This window comes from Triplophysa rosa, linkage group LG7 (genome assembly GCF_024868665.1).
Source record: "Triplophysa rosa linkage group LG7, Trosa_1v2, whole genome shotgun sequence".
Classification (NCBI taxonomy): Eukaryota; Metazoa; Chordata; class Actinopteri; order Cypriniformes; family Nemacheilidae; genus Triplophysa; species Triplophysa rosa.
In genome coordinates, this window is record NC_079896.1 from 16,583,459 (window position 1) to 16,598,002 (window position 14,544).

The 14,544-nt window shown below is 40.6% G+C and overlaps 1 protein-coding gene across 2 annotated transcripts in view; it reads right to left on the reverse strand.

Annotated features, from left to right (window-relative positions):
• hdlbpa (high density lipoprotein binding protein a) overlaps positions 1–10,116 on the reverse strand; it is a 113,322-nt gene extending 103,206 nt beyond the window's left edge. For both annotated transcript variants that reach the window (XM_057338100.1, XM_057338099.1), the window contains exons 1-2: positions 9,995–10,116; positions 8,706–8,777 (exon numbers count right to left, since the gene is read on the reverse strand). The gene's annotated coding sequence lies outside the window, so the exon portion shown is untranslated. The remainder of the gene's footprint in view (positions 1–8,705; positions 8,778–9,994) is intronic.
• Positions 10,117–14,544: the final 4,428 nt, after the last annotated feature.

The window sequence follows — 14,544 nt, forward strand, 5'->3', positions numbered from 1 at the left end:
TAGCCCAGGCGAGACGCTTCTGACGCTTCCTGCTGCTGACCAACTTTATGGAGATGCAGATTTCATTTTCCAACAGGACTTGGCACCTGCACACAGTGCCAAAGCTACCAGTACCTGGTTTAAGGACCATGGTATCCCTGTTCTTAATTGGCCAGCAAACTCGCCTGACCTTAACCCCATAGAAAATCTATGGGGTATTGTGAAGAGGAAGATGCGATATGCCAGACCCAATATGTAGAAGAGCTGAAGGCCACTATCAGAGCAACCTGGCCTCTCATAACACCTGAGCAGTGCCACAGACTGATCCACTCCATGCCACGCCGCATTGCTGCAGTAATTCAGGCAAAAGGAGCCCCAACTAAGTATTGAGTGCTGTACATGCTCATACTTTTCATATTCATACTTTTCAGTTGGCCAAGATTTCTAAAAATCCTTTCTTTGTATTGGTCTTAAGTAATATTCTAATTTTCTGAGATACTGAATTTGGTATTTTCATTAGTTGTCAGTTATAATCATCAAATTAAAAGAAATAAACATTTGAAATATATCAGTCTGTGTGTAATGAATGAATATAATATACAAGTTTCACTTTTTGAATGGAATTAGTGAAATTAATCAACTTTTTGATGATATTCTAATAGGGATGTAACGATTCACTCAGCTCACGATGCGATGCGAGTCACGATTCTGATCTCACGATGCGATTTATTCACGATTTACTCACGATTTATTTTTACAAGATGAGTTGAAACAAATTAGAAATGAACAACTTCCCTTGCATTATTTCTAAAATGCTTCACGTTTCTTTGTATAATAAAATAATGTTTTATTTCAAATAACAAAACTAAACTGCAATTTTATAACAAATTAATAATAGAAAAAGTCTCTTTAATATAAACAAACTAATACTGTCTTAGCTTTTCTTGGATATTTTTGCATTTAAGAAATATCAGCGTGTCCACATTTAGATTTGCAGTGAAAATAGCAGCCCCTGCTGTTCAAAAAATGTATTGCGATTCAGTTCACACCTAAACCGATTTGAATCGTCACTCATTATAACCGATTTTCAACCGGCTCACGGTGAATCGTTACATCCCTATATTCGAATTATATGACCAGCACCTGTAAATATATATTTCCCAACCACCGCGGTTGATTTGTCATTACCATCGCGATGGTAAAAAAAAAGCCACCGTCACAGCCCTACATATGCTGGGTTTTTTTTAACAGGGAGAGTCAAAATCGCAGCAAAGAAGGGCATATGGCTTTGAAAGAGCACAGTGATGTCTGGCTTTACTTTGATAAACTGATGAAAATACAGTGCAAAATGTGCAAAACGTAGAGTAGTTATCATCTTACACTTTGTCTACAACACAAGAGAGTGGCGCGATGCAACGCAAATACAGACTGAACAAGGTGCTTGTCGCGTCTCATCGTGCCGCATCCAGTGGGGACAGAATTTCTCTTCATAATAGGTACTAGTCTTGTATGCGCACCACTCGAGGAGCAGGGCTAGCATTTTTAATCCATTCCCATGGAAGTTAAGCTTGCGTGGCACTCGCAGAGCAGACAAAAATGCCTATCTCTATGGATAATAGCTATACCTTTAAAACTGTATATTAAAGTATCACTAAGGAGCCAATCACTGCCCCCATAAAACGCAGACACCATCCACTTTTACACAGAATGTTGTTTTAATGGGCCTCTCTGCATGCCCTTACCCGGGTCTCTTCCTCCACAGGCTTCCTAAAGACTAAAAATGTATACATAAACAGCCCCTCAGAGCCAGTGTTAATTTCGTTAACGAAAACTATGACGAAAAGTATTCGTTAACGACATGTTTTCACTGACGAAAACGAGACGATAACTAAATAAAAATGAATGCATTATAATGAAAACTGTAATAAAAATATACTGACATTTTCGTCAACTAATAAAAACGAGACGAAAATATTCTTGTCCCACCTGGCGGACATCAGTTTGCGCGCATGTGCTGCTTATCTCATATAAACGGTAGAGAGAAGTCTCTGGGAGAAGGGGAAGCACACACATGTATTCTGTGTCTCCACGCGGGTTACAAAGCGTCTTATTTTCTTCACGATCGCCGGTAAAACGCCGCAAACTTGAAGCGCGACTGCAGGCGAGTCACCCCGAAACACATTACGAAGGCAAGCTCAAAGGTTTTATATGCCAATGTTAACTTAACACGAGCTGCTGCATAACGTGAAATGCAACATAGAGTCAGCCAAAAGAAACCAGCGCTGTCCTCTACTGATTATAGAAGTGATGAAGTGAGTCAAACTGTACATTCCAACCAAATATGTAACATGTTTGCATGACTAAAGAAATGTAATACAATTTATATAATATGTCTTTTTGAAAGCTATTCTCATTCATTGCTGTCTCAAGCAAAGACAGTGCGCTCTTTCTTCAAATAGGCATGCCATGAGCCAATAGCCTTTGAGTGTGAGCCCTGTCAGAGCGTTTCATTGGTTGAATGAACTGAATGAATACGCCCTACTTAACGAGTCAATTGAGTCAAATGGAATTGAACGAACTGGAACATGTCGTTCATGGTCTAATACTCTGCGTTCCAACAATGCATATCTAGTTACTGGAATTTTCTGAAAAATAAAGGTAATGACCTGGTTTAATTTCATTCTAAGGTGAAGTAAATTATGTCAAAACAGTTGAATCTTTGTATGGAACATTTAATTACCACCAAGTAAATGATTTAAACCATTTAGATTTTAGTAGACTAAATATAATGTATATTTATTCGACTAAAATGTTTTTCATATTTCGTCGACTAAAACTAGACTAAAACTAAAATGATGGGGTTGACTAAAATGTGACTAAAACTAAATTGCATTTTCGTCAAAAGACTATGACTAAAACTAAATCAAAATTTGCTGTCAAAATTAACACTGCTCAGAGCACATTAAAAGACAAAGTACTCTATAGGGTTTACACAAACATCCAACATCAAGTATTTTAAGCGTTCCTATTGTAGATAACCGCTCTATATTCAGCTATATCATATGACCACTAGGGATGTAACGATTCACCGTGAGCCAGTTGAAAACCGTTTGAGGTGTGAACTGAATCGCAATACATTTGTTTAACAGCAGGGGCCGCCATGTTCACTGCAAACTTAAACGTGGACATGCTGATATTTCTTAAATGCAAAAAAATCCAAGAAAAGCACAGACAGTATTAGTTTGTTTATATTAAAGATACTTTTTCTATTATTAATTTGCAGGGCTCTAGACTAACTTTTTGCACTGGTGCGCTTAACTTTTTTTCTTAGGTGCACCAGCACAAAAGTTAGGTGCACCCAGATCTTTATTATGCTGCTTCCCCTTTAAGAGCTCGCGCAATATACTGGAACACGTGTTTTGTTTCCCAACTGTTTGGTCACGAAACAAACTGAATACCTTTACAAGGTTTCTTGTTAATATGGGAATTTTTAGGTTATTTTGTGTTAATATGTCCGTTTCAGAGTAAGAAGGCGTGAAAGAGAACTTTGTTTAGTATTTTGTGCTCCGACTCTCTGGGCGCGCGCATATCTCAAACAACCCGCGAGACGTGAAGGCTTTTAGTGATTATTCTTCATGAAAGCTGCATTGATACACGTTTGGCTTCTATCAATAGCGACTGACAAATGAATAGTATTTAGCGTGATGTATAACGTTTTGTATGCTTTGCAGTATTGTTAGAGATCTTTATACAATAGCTCAGTGCTTAAAGTTTAAACACCTGTTTCCTGCATTAGCTTCACATGCATACAATACTTGTAACACATTTCGTTATCTTTGCTGTTTTGTACCTTAGCCGGGGCAATTCTTGTATTCTGCATATTTATTTAAGTTGCAAGATTGAGCGCTTCACTCGTCTGCTCTTTCGGTCCTTCGCCTCTTACCCGTAACCCGCGAATTACGTCTTTGGGGGCGGGGCACTGATAGATAAGTGAATGGTTGAAGGAGGGGTATGGAAGTATTTCAATGCCATTAGTCTTTGAAGCAAAAAAGCATGTTGAATTACCACTAATCAAAAATAAATCTGTTGCATTACCAGTGCTTGCATTTTTAGAGTCTGCAATTCAATATGGTTGTATATTTAAGCTGTGAATATTTCAAACTGAAACATTTCACGCACAATTTCACCGTTAAAAAGTTCAATAATCAAAATTCGCCTTTTAAATGTCACTTAAAAAATTCAACTTGTTTTAGAATACAACCTTTAATTTTCGACATACAATTTTCATTCCATATTATTTCGGTTTAAAAATTCGCTTACACAAATTCAATGGTTCAAATTCGGCTTGAAATTCAAAGTTTCACATCCGGGAATCCCAGGAGAAGCAATGCGCCGATTCCGCCAATGCATGATTTCTACCTGCTGCCTGACCGCTTCACCAGCAGGTGGTGCAAGTCGCTTCTGACGAAGACCAAAGCAAGAAATGCATTTTTATATGTTTGCAGCACAGTCCATTCATCTGCTCGATTAAGTGAATTTATTTGATCTCATAGATCTCTTCTTATGCATCATCAACATCAGAAATTTTAGGTTTCCTGCTCTGGCTCGAAGGAATTAAGTTATTTTTTACTTCAGCACATCGTGTTCACATAAATACTATGCATAATCAGCATTTACAGGACATGTATTGTGTTTGAAGCGGTCAAATAACTGATCTCAACTAGGAGCTTATTGACAAATGCTCTGATTTTAACGCGTACTCTCCCATGTGCTTCTGTTTATATGACTTAGCTGCAATCACAATAAACTTTCTTTTTATTTTCCTTGCATGATCTTTTTAATTTGAGACTCTCAGAAAATGCTGGATGTTGTGGAATTGTGGAAACGTTCGTTTGTTAATACGAGACAGAAAAACTGATATTTTAGCCAAGCGAACTTCTTGAGCAGGCCAGATAAAATAGACCAGATAAAAATAGTCAGCACTTTCTTTAGAACCCGACTAGACCCGAAACGTCTTGTGCAGCCTGCAGCCAAGCAAGATACCTCACGGCGTTATGGATCTATACGCGCAAAGATAAAAACTTTTGTTGCATGCTGTGTGCGTTTCCCAATAATGTGCCACACACGAACATGCGAGTATGACTACACGCTAATTGCTTGAGTTGCTGTCTGTTCATTAAATGCTAAAATGTCAATCACTCATGGTATATTAACCTAATTATGTCTTGTAAAGTTTGGCGTAACAAATATTTGTTGTTTACCTAACCATAAAATGTAATTAATTTGTGTCTTTCGGGGCGATTGGTAAAAGCACATTCATTATAAATTACCAGAGACCCGATGCCATATCGGACACGACCTGTGCCCAAGGCATATTTTGTCAACGTTTTAGACCCGAAGCCGCTGGGACACATGAGGACCTCTCTAACATACACCTCAATGCAAGTCAGTTTGCATGGCCGAGCAGTGAAAAATATATTTAATTACTGGTCAGAAAACAATATGAGTGCTCCATGGCAATATACACAACTATCTGTAGATGTTGCTGTTTGGCGCATTGTATTTCGTATACTTTTATATTAGGCTATAGCCTTTCTTTTTAATTAGCATACCCAATACTATAACATATCAAAACGAAATTACGATTTGGTATAATCATTTTTAATCTATATGCTCACATAATAAGTCAACATATTGTTAAATTTATGCATTTTAAATGACAGAAATACACTGAAACCACGTTGGAGAAACACGTAATGTACGCGTCTAAAATGTATGTCTACAGTTCAGTTAAATGATCAAATTTACCCTCTTTAAACTTATGCTAAACATTTAGCTGAATATCCACAACATGTATGGTGGCATGGTGGAACAAAAACGTTATAAGGCTTGCAAGATTTGCTAAGTGCCTTTAGCCTACTCTGTCCCTTTAGCGTCCACGGACCGCACGCCATCACGACCGGTGTACCGTGCTAAAACGCTTAATGTTGCTTAATCTTCAGACCAGATGATTAGTATAGCCTACACCTTTTTAATAACCGTAGGCTACAGAAATGCGGAAGAGCCCTAAATATGAATGCAAAAAGCACAAAATGACACAAGAATTTTAGCATATCCCGCTGTATTTCTCACATAATACCAGAACTAACAGGTATAGGTGTCTTTATTGTTGCAGTATTTCTGTTTTTTATTCATTCGTTCATACAATAGGTTATAATTGGCTTTATTTTGTTTGCGTTCTGAGATTTCAGATGAAAAGTATAGGCATAATTATTTCCATTGATATTTCTCTTTTAAGTTGTGTAGTCTACATTTACTAAATATTTTACAATTAAGTTTTTAAGAAAAGACTTATTTATATTGTAGATTATTTTACGTTCTGATGAAAAATTGTTCATGGCTTGTTCTTACATCCGTTTTCATTACTATTTCAGTTAGCCTACTACTATTGTCTGTTTAAAATGTATAATTATTGCTATTTTTCCTATTTAGTTTTAAACCGAAATAAAATGTTTTATTTGAATTTAAATGTTAAGTTTATTGTGATGGTGTTATGTAACTAATGTAATGATTTAAAATCTTGTTGTCTTGTTTTCTGGCACATTTAATCAGATACCATTGCATGTGTCATTCAAATAGCGTCATGCAATTAGCTTATTTTATTCAAACATAGTATGATTCAGTAATTCACTGTAACATACAATTTTCTCATCATCGAAACTCAAACCATTATTTGATGACTTAAGATCGTGCTTATCAAAAGCACGATTTTATGTTTGTATTTGGCGAGCTACAGAAATTATATTTTGCGTGCATATGATACGCATGTGTTTTGCATGCACTTTTTATGTACATACCGACTTAACCCACACCATCTTAACCAAGGGGGTAATCATATGCACGTAAAAAGTAATGAATGCGTATAAATAGCAAGCCAAATACAAACAAACTCTTACTATAGATAGGCAGTACTAGTAGATCGGGTAGGATATTTAAATAATTAAATTAATATTATAAATGCATGAATAGTCCACTGATTCCAGGCCACCTGGAATTGTCCCCGTGCTCCATGTCCGTTCCAGGGCTGATAGTGGTGAGCTAAGCTGCCAGTACAAGAAACAATTATTTTTTTCTTGATGATGCATAAGAGATCTATGAGATCAAATAAATTCACTTAATCGAGCAGATGAGTGGACTGTGCTGCAAACATATAAAAAGTATCTGCATTTCTTGCTTTGGTCTTCGTCAGAAGCGACTTGCACCACCTGCTAGTGAAGCGGTCAGGCAGCAGGTAGAAATCATGCATTGGCGGAATCGGCGCTCTATTGCTTCTCCTGGGATTCCCGGATGTGAAACTTTGAATTTCAAGTCGAATTTGAACCACTGAATTTGTGGAAGCGAATTTTTAAACCGAAATTATATGGACTGAAAATTGTCTGTCGAATATTAAAGCTTGTATTTTATAACAAGTTGAATTTTTTAAATGAAATTTAAAAGGTGAATTTTGATTATTGAATTTTTAAACTGTGAAACTGTGTGTGAAATTTTTACATTTGAAAAAAAATCACAGCTTAAATATGCAACCATGTTGAATTGCAGAACCTTAAAATGCGAGCACTGTTAATACAATGCATTTTTTTTCAGTTAGTGCTATTCAGCACGTCTTTTTGCTTCAAACACATTTGTCTCTATTTTACTTCCATAGAGGGGAGACGAAAATGAGTGACTGAATGCGCAGCTTGCGCAATATAACATTTCTGCGCATTAAATTTATAATACGCAAAAATTATATATTGATCAGTTTGACAGTCGCACCTGTGCGACCATTAAGAAAAACTTGTTGCACTGGCAGGAAAATTTGTCGCAAAATGAGACCATTTAGTCGCAGCGGTCTAGCGTGTCGGAGCATTGGTTATGATTTTCGGATGGATCAGGCCTTAACTTAACATTCTTAACGAAAACGTTGTCAATCGTTCTTTTCATCTTCTCTCATCATCCGCGGCTACATCCACTCTGTTTATCTGACGGGCCTATAGGCTACTCACCTCTCTGTCCGACTGCAGCACAGCATTTTCAAACATACACACACGTACAGGAATATCTGGACCACGGCCAATCAGAGGGGGGTCCGCCCTTCACTAGCTCTGATTTTTTTAGACCACGATATGGGCCTAATGTGTCTGTTGTTGAACCACAGGGAGACTTTCGCAGAGACTTTTTTTTCCCTCAAACGGCTGGTCGCACCGGTGCGACCTCAGATTTTTTTTTAGTCGCACCATTGAGAAATTAGGTCGCACTCTAGAGCCCTGATTTGTTTTAAAATTGCAGTTTAGTTTTGTTACTTGAAATAAAAAAATATTATACAAAGAAACGTGAAGCATATAAGAAATAATGCAAGGGAAGTTGTTCAATTCTAATTTGTTTCAACTCATTTTGTAAAAATAAACCGTAAGTAAATCGTGAATAAATCGCATCTTGAGATCAGAATCGTGAATCGCATGGCATCGTGAGCTGAGTGAATCTTACATCCCTAACGACCACTCATAAGATTAGTTCTCATCTTAATGATCCACACAAGGCAAACAACTTGTGCCCAGTGGCCACAAACACACAAGCGACAAATAAGCAAGAAAGCCTCCCAGTTAAAACATACAACAAGCAAGAAAACGCAGTCCGTCATTAATTTCAACTGATGTTTAAAACAAACGTACGATCAATAGTCTTACCAGCTAAATGGTCAGTTACCAGATAATCCGTCCTGTAAAGCTGCTCGTTCGTGTCAGCCTGCCAGCTTTTGCCTAAAAGTAAAATAAAAGCAAATCGAAGGGAAAGAATTTAGACCCCATCATGCAAATTGCCTAACTTTGACAGAACTTAGTCACATGTGGCATAATTGGTTTGCATTTCATTTGATGGCGCAGATGTCACATTATACTACTTTGCTGGATTTACTTGCAAATGTGACTCACAAACTAAAAGTTTTAAATAAAAATCCTGATCAAGTATATTCAGTCACCTAGCCTACTTGTTAATTTTATAACCATACAGTTCATAAGAATAAAATCACAGGCATAGTCCCAGTTACTGCCCTGGCGCCAGTTATTATGGCATACATGTAAGGTGTTCAACTAAACAAAGGATTTATTCGTTTTACTGAACTAGCAAGATGGCCCAGAAGCGCTGGCGTCTTGCTAACGTGGCCGTTTCTGCGTGTGTGAGATTTGTGGGGGTTTAAATATGGCGGATATATATTCGTTTTCAGATTGACTAAATGTAACGAAAATTAAATAAAAACGCACTACACTCGTTATAGCTGGAAATTTTAGTTTAATAACATTAATGGTGTAAGGCCATTCCTTAATATACATGAGTGCTACGTCAACTCACGACACGCCATGCTAACGGCTAAAAGACGGATATATCATCCTCAACCGTTGAAAATTTCACAATCAGATCTCAGAAAAATCTTTCAAGATAGGTTTAATGTCACATTTCCAATCGAAATAACTATATTTTGGGTTGGAAAGCACGTTTGTTGCTTTGGTTAATGGGGATCAAAAACTTGTCAAGGCTAGACAGCAACTCCAGTAAACTTTGAGCTGCGCGTGCGCGCTAGTGACACGTACACCAACCAGCTAGCGCGAGCGCTAACACACACCGCAACAGGAAAACTTCACTCTTACACGTCAATTAAAAACATACTGTTCCGTGAATGACACAGTCTAACTTTAATTAAAAAAAGCCTTGAAACAAAGCCTTTGCCTAACGCCGAGTGTGTCTGCCTTTTAGACAAGATCAGCATTACTGACTGTCCACACACAAAGTCCACGTAGGCATTGGAGCAAAGGGTGAAACAGTGGGGAGAAATTGACATGGAGTCGAGCCAAAGCACATTTTCACGTCAAAACATTCTACTCGCGTCGTAAATGCTAAAAAAAAACACACAAGAATATTTATTATAATCTTTTATGTATGTAATTATGAAGGCTGCTATGTGAAATAAAGATTAACTTACTTGTGTTTGTGTTCCCGTCTGCCCTATGTGGTGCAGAAGCTCGTAGTGAAACTCCACTGGCGAAAGCTTGGACGAGCTGCATGTGAGTTATATAGCTCAGACTTCCTCCAATCACGTTCCTTAACGTCACACTCTCCTTATGATCGTCATACACTTGGAGAGGAAAGTGTTATGGAAGGCCAACAGGGACAAAACGTGTGAAACTAACGCGTTAAAGGGGTGATATGACAGGGCTAAAACGAATATTATCGTTTGTTTTAGATGTAATGCAATGTGTGTACACGATTTAAGGTTCAAAAACGCTGTATTTTCCACATACCGTGCATGTTTGTATCTCCTCTTTGCCCCGCCTCTTTGAAACGCGCAGATTTTTTACAAAGCTCATCACTCTGAAAAGCGAGGTGTGCTATGTTGGCCAGTAAACCAGTGCCTAGTGATTGGTCGAATACTGCAAGCCGGTGACAGAAATGTAACGCCTCTTACCATATTTGGAACATCAGGTTCCAAAGCAATTGTACTGACAGGTACCCCACCTTACTTGCGTATACATTTGGACGGTGTTTGTCAAATCATACCACGAACTGACGTAGATTTGTGGGGGTGTGGTTACACGAGACGTTTCATGCAGGTCTGGGTGAGAATTCGCTTTTAGATAGAATGCATCATTTGTTCCGACACTTTAATTTTTGCAATTTTACATGTCTAATACAAGCATGGGCAACTTATAACACACCAAAGACACAGAAAAACACGTAATACGTGTTAACGCGTAATTCCCACCAAGCACCAGACGTCATTTGGACTTCTTTTGGGGGGCTTAATCAAGTCGGCCCTTCCTGGCCGTCTTTTAGCCCAAAAATCGACGTCGAAAATTTGTCTTTTTTTGTCCGTCCAAATTTGGTCCAAATTTAGTCCAAAAATAGACGTTGAAAATTGGCCTATAGCATACAAATATTTATATAATGAGCTAATAGGTTAATAATGGAATTATGCCGTAAAATAAAATTTAAATTATGCCATACAAATAACGTTGTGACTGCTTTTAATTCATTTTTATAAAGTATTTTCCCCACTGCTTCATGATGCACATACTTTTCACAAGTTTCTAAAGGTAGGTCGATTTGTTGTTAATAGTTGCTAACAATGTTCCTACAAATTCTGTAACAAATAATGTAAAATAAAATTTCAAGGACTTTTTAAAATGTAAAAAATACATATAATAAATAGATATATATATTAAAATAAAATGGCTAAAGCAAATGTAAAGCATGCAGGTGGCAACTTTAAATGTGGTAATAGCAAAGCCCTAGAAAAAACAACAAAATTTTCATACATTGTCAAGCAGCCAACCTTGAGACTTTCCCTTATTTATTGCGCAACCGTTCTTCGCAATTTACACGTTTTCCAACATTGATGAGAAGAGTTCATTAGTTTTTCCGGATTTTGTTATACATCTCATAAAAGTGTACAGCTTTTACAGCGCCAAAAATAAGCTTTACCGGTATTTATCTATGCCTTGATCATCATTATCAATCAATCTTGACAAAGTCGTTGACCAAAGCACAATTTCCCATGCTTATTCGTTATGTTGTATTTGAAGAAACCTACTTACATTCAGAAAGAGATCAAATGAAAAAACAAAGATAGAATAGGCTAATATGTCTCATTAGTTTTGTTTGTTTAAATGCAAATGTTTTTTTTCTCAGTAAATAGATTATATTTTCATATATTGACAGAAAACAATATTCTGGGGGTCACCTGTATTTTTTTGTGAAAATGATCACAAATGCTTTATGCCAGCTGGCAACTTTATTGGTTAATGGCTGTTTTCAAAGGTACATTTAAAAAAAAGTAAAAACTCAGAACCATGTGCTATTTTTCATTTTATTTTTTATTGGTTCCGCTGTCGCATCCCACGACGAATAATGAGCACGGCCAGCAAAGCACTAATAGTCGATAGCTCAATAGCACGTTGAATAGCGCTATATAGGCCGGCAACTTACGTATGCCGAAAGTGCTGGCTCTCACATGGGCCTCAATGTCTTAAACCCGCTAACAGTCTTAATACACAAGTAGTTAACACAAAGTCTGCACCAACCCTGACACTTAAAGGTTGAGTAGGCAATCCTGTCCAGAAACGTTTTTTTGTCATGCTGGTTGGAAGTCATCTCGGTTACGTTTGTAACCTCGGTTCCCTGATGGAGGGAACGAGACGTTGTGTCGAACCGACAGATGGGGTTCGTCCCTGAGAACCAATCGCTGCCGACTACTTAGAAAAGGCCAATGAAAATTGGCAAATGAAATTTACATGCCGGACTCCGCCCCGGACATCCGGGTATAAAAGGGAGACGGCGTGCATCATTCATTCACCTTAGTTCTGAGGAGCCTGAGACCTCTCATGACTGCTGCAGAGGACAGCACGTGTTGTGGCAAGAGGACACAACGTCTCGTTCCCTCCATCAGGGAACCGAGGTTACAAACGTAACCGAGACGTTCCCTTTCTGTCGGTCTCTCGATGTTGTGTCGAACCGACAGATGGGGTTCCAATGGAAAATGCCATAACACTGTGCCCTGTCACAATCTCAACGAAGCGACGGTGACTGGCCTGGGCGCGTCAGCCGTGAACGCTACCGCGAAATTGTAACCTACCAGTGGGTAGGTAGGGGGTCCCAGAGCTTTCTTGAAAGGTGGGAAGGCCCCTACCTTCGGCCTCACAGGCGGCGGCCTTGTTTCTCTAACAGCGAGAAGCCTCCCGGAACCGTAAGGCACTTGGTAAGCTCTACTTTCTCAAGTGGGGGATGCGCTACAGAGACCACTTCCTACCGCAGGGAGGAGTATAGTGGAGATACCAACATGGTCTCACCGATGGGGAAGAACTCATGGGAAGAAAGTGCGGCTGAAGAGAAAACCGCGAGGTGGAGGTCCACCCGGGGAGGTCATGGGTTACCAAGGTGGGAACCAGCATGAGGATACATCAGACTGAACCGCCCTACTGGGGGGTTGCAACGTCTGGTAGCACTAGGTCCGGTTAGAGCTATGTAGCGAATAACTCCGGAGATACCCGGCCTAAGGGGCAGGGCTGCTCTGCCCAGCCCGCCCCAGAGGGTGCTTGCTTAGTGACGGATGGAGTGCCTGTTCTTTGCCCAGTGGGGAAAGAATAGAGGCTGAAATGGTATACTGACCCACTCGAGAGAGGGGGAAAAGAACTGAACAGGCGTACACCCTACCAGTTGCCGGTCCTACATGTGGCCATGCAGGACGTGGGCTGACACCGGCTCTACGCGGAGGTTGTAAAACCTCGCGGTGTTGGGTGTAGCCCAACCTGCAGCTCTGCAAATGTCTGCGAGAGAGGCCCCCCGTGCCAAAGCCCAAGAGGAGGCAACACCCCGGGTGGAGTGGGCCCTCACTCCTAGGGGGCACAGGCGATTTAGGGATTGGTAAACTGCCTTGACAGCGTCCACAATCCAGTGGGCCAACCTCTGCTTGGAGACAGCTCTCCCCTGTTGCTGACCTCCGAAACAGACAAAGAGCTGATCCGAGCTCCTGAAACTCTGTGTGCGGTCTAAGTAGAGGCTCAGCGTGTGTACTGGACACAACACGGACGGGGTTGGGTCTTCCTTCCCAGTGGGGAGCGCCTGTAAGTTCACCACCTGGTCCCGAAAGGGAGCGGTGGGAACCTTGGGCACGTAGCCGGGCTGAGGTCTCAGGATAACGTGAGAATCCCTGTGTCCGAATTCTAGGTAGTCAGGGGACATGGAGAAAGCCTGTAGATCCCCTACCCTCTTGATGGAGGCGAGCGCCAAAAGGAGAACCGTCTTCATCGTAAGATGAGGAAGAGAGGCATCCCCTAGGGGCTCGAAGGGGGGCCTGGTGAGACCTGTCAGGGCTACATCCAGGTCCCAAGAGGGTATGGAGCACGGATGAGGCGAGTTACACCTCCTCGCACCCCTTAGGAATCTAATGACCAGGTCGTGCTGTCCTAGAGACTTTCCAGCAACTGAGTTGTGATGAGCAGCAATGGCGGCTACATACACTTTCAGTGTGGAGGGGGAGAGGTGAGTCTCGAGTCTCTCTTGTAGGAAGGACAGCACGGACCCGATCGCACAACTCCGTGTGTCTTCTCCTCGAGAAGCACACCAGGTCGAGAAGAGGCGCCACTTGTAGGCGTACAGTCGCCTAGTGGCAGGTGCCCTAGCCTGAGAATGGTAGCTACCACCGCCGGGGGCAGACCACTCAGGATCTCCTCGTCCCGTCCAGGTGCCAGACATGGAGGTTCCAGAGGTCTGGCCTGGGATGCCATAACGTGCCCTTTCCCTGGGAAAGCAGGTCCTTCGTCAGGGGAATCGGCCAGGGGGAGCTGTCGTCAAGAGCATTAGCTCCGAGAACCAAGTCCGGTTGGGCCAGTGTGGCGCAATGAGTAACACTTGCTGCTCCTCTTCCCTGACCTTGCACAGGGTCTGTGCAATGAGGCTCACTGGGGGGAAGGCGTACTTCCGCTTGTCCCGCGGCCAGCTGTGCGCTAGGGCATCCGTGCCGAGGGGTCCCTCGGT